Source organism: Sardina pilchardus, chromosome 5 (genome assembly GCF_963854185.1).
Source record: "Sardina pilchardus chromosome 5, fSarPil1.1, whole genome shotgun sequence".
Classification (NCBI taxonomy): Eukaryota; Metazoa; Chordata; class Actinopteri; order Clupeiformes; family Clupeidae; genus Sardina; species Sardina pilchardus.
This window is the reverse complement of record NC_084998.1, coordinates 20972081-20975077: the sequence shown is the minus strand read 5'-3', so window position 1 is coordinate 20975077 and position 2997 is coordinate 20972081.

Below are 2997 nucleotides of genomic sequence, written 5' to 3'. Positions count from 1 at the left end.
CTCTCCCTCTCTCTCTCTCGCTCTCTTTCACTGACTCCCACCCTTTCCTACCTCACATCTAGCACCCCTCCCATTCTCGTTTCACCCCATCCTTCTCCTCTCTTTCCACGGCTGTGAGTGTGATGGTGTCGGTACCGAGCGGCGGGGGAGGGGTAGCTATAGCGTGCCCAAATATACCAGGCAGCGTTTTCAGCACCTCAGGAATGAAGAGCGACCGAATCGGATGCTCTCAAGCGGTCTGCTCAGTGCATGGCCACGCGATACAGCGTGCGACACCTGCAGCTGCAGCGGCTTGAAAACAAAGACTCAGACTGCGCTACTTGTTCCGTGTCAACGGTTTAATCGCGGCAAATTTGGCGACACTCATTACTCCACCTCCCATATTAATATCGGTTCTGGAGCGCCCTGGCAAATTAGTGGCGGTGCCCCTTTTTTGTCATTAAAGGCAATCTGCGGTTGCTCCCTGCTGAGAGAGAGAGAGAAGCCCGTAATCAATTTTTAAAATGTGTATTTTATGCATTTATATAGTGGTTGTAAATGTTGGCAACATAGACCTTTCTCCTTCGAGCATCTTTTTCTCCGTGCTTATGCGGTACACCTCCTCAGCTGGTCGTGGCACGCCCGAGTTCGCGATCACGCGCACGCAGCCTTTTTTCCTCCAGAGCGAGCGAGCGCATGCAGGCGGCGCGACCCCTGAGTGACAGTTCGCTTATGAAGCCCAAAAGATTCGCACAACGTTCCATATTTCCCCGCGGCGTTCTTGTTTGAGCGTCGAACAAGCAGGCTATTCTCCAAATCATCTTCATCATCTTCCTCATCATCACAATATTTGTGTCAACGGTTAGACTCCAGACAGACCGGGTCATTGGGGCGTGCGTGCCCGCGGCACACTCTCTGCACAGCCATCAAAATAAACTGGAGTAAGTTCATCTGTCACTTTGAAATTGATGACATAAACTGGAGTCATCTCAGAGTGATGACTTCAGTTTGATGTCTAAAATGCCAGACTACATGCTACCTATTTTTGTTTTAATTCGTACACACCTCAATTCAACATTATTACCATTATAATTATTATAATTCTTATTATTATAATCATATTGTGATTATTATTTCATTAGTATTCCATTACTCTACATAACACAGTGTGTGTGTGTGTGCATGTGTGTCTGTGTGTGTCTGTATGTGTGTGTGTGTGTGTGTGTGTGTGTGTGTGTGTGTGTGTGCGTGCGTGCGTGCGTGCGTGCGTGCGTGCGTGTGTGTGTGTGTGCATCCGTGCATGCGTGTGTGTCGTGTGTATGCGTGTGCATATGCTTTGCATGCACACATGTGTAAATTGCTTTTCCCTGTGACAGTTTGTTCCACCACCCCAAATAGAACTGTATTAATGACTGACCTACTTGTTAGTGAAAACTGCAGAAATCACGAATAATTGTCACAGGATTCAGGGCATTTTGAGTACATGCTGATGTTACAGTATAGGTAAACAGCCAAGATGTAAGCATATGGAAAATGTAACATGAATAAAAATGGGCAAGCATATTTACGGTCATGAAAATCTATACAAAATATCAGAAACAACAAATAAAGAATGATGTCTACGGTAAGAGGATGTAGGTGGGTGGCTAAGTAGGCAGGTAGTTAGGTACGTGGATGGTTAGATTGATTTCAGACCATTAGAAAAGCTACACTAGTGCTATGCCACCTGCCTCATGCCTTTAGTGGATATGCAAATGGACAAGTATTGATTATCTCTTCACTTGGCTTAATCAATACCTTTGAGATCTTCCATGGGTAGATCCAGTATGCATGCTTTCATATTGGAATTAGCAAACATGAAAATATCTAATAAATTAAGTCATGGAGCATTTTTATACCATTTTTAAATCATACTGATTATTTAGGTGGGGAATGCTTGAGGCTACAGTTTTAAATCCTTGAGGAACTGGATGTAAAATGGTTTGGACTTCAGTCTTGATAGTATACTTGTGCAGTCAAACTCAGCACACAGATTTCTCTGCCACTCTAATGAGGTCAGTTCCTCATTCAGTGAGCAGCAGGTCATTTAAAAATCAAATCTCCACATGTGGTCTAAGCCAGAGAGAAGCTCGTGTCATAGATCTCAAAAGAAACAATGCCAACACTCTAACTTCCATCCAAGACATCATTTGGAATTCGCCCCAAATGAATTCGCTGTAACTCCCTCGCTACAATGTTATGTTGATAGATATCCAACCCGAGGGGAAAACGAATAAATAAACAAGTTACATTTATATCAATACATTGCTGTGCCCATTCAATCCAAGATGGCAGCGTCTCCCACTCCGTGTCTGTCTGAGAGAGATTGCGGGGCGGCCGTGACATTTACAGCATGGAGTTAAGCCAGTGGCACCAGCTCCTGTTTATGTTCATCTGATAGAGAACAGGGACAGGGGTAATCCTATCAATTACACACACACCAGCGACCAGCACGCACCTGGCTCACACAGCACAGGACTCAAGCCAACAGACAACATCGGCACACACCACCTCTCTCTCTCTCTCTCTCTCTCTCTCTCTCTCTCTCTCTCTCTCTCTCTCTCTCTCTCTCTCTCCTATTTTAATCTCTCTCTCTCATTTTAATAACTCTCTGTTTCTCTCCTGTTTTAATCTGAATACCACATGTTTGTTTTAATCTGCCCAAAAGGTGTTGATGTGTATGTTCCACACATAATGACACGGCACGGCTGGTTGTGGTTTCCTTCCAAACGAAAAGAAAGAAGGGAAAAAAAAAAAAAGCTCTAATGAGGTGACCTGGTAAGTGGCCTGCCAAAAGATATTATGGAGCAGCGCCGTTAGAGTGGTAGCATTGGCTCAGAGCTGGTTTCTCACAGCATGTGAAAATCTGACTAATAAACCTGACAAAATAAGAGAAAATGAGAAAGAAAAGGGAGATACAAAGAAAAAGAGAGAGAAGTGCTTTTAAAGAGTGCTTTTGAAGAGTACAGTTATCCATTG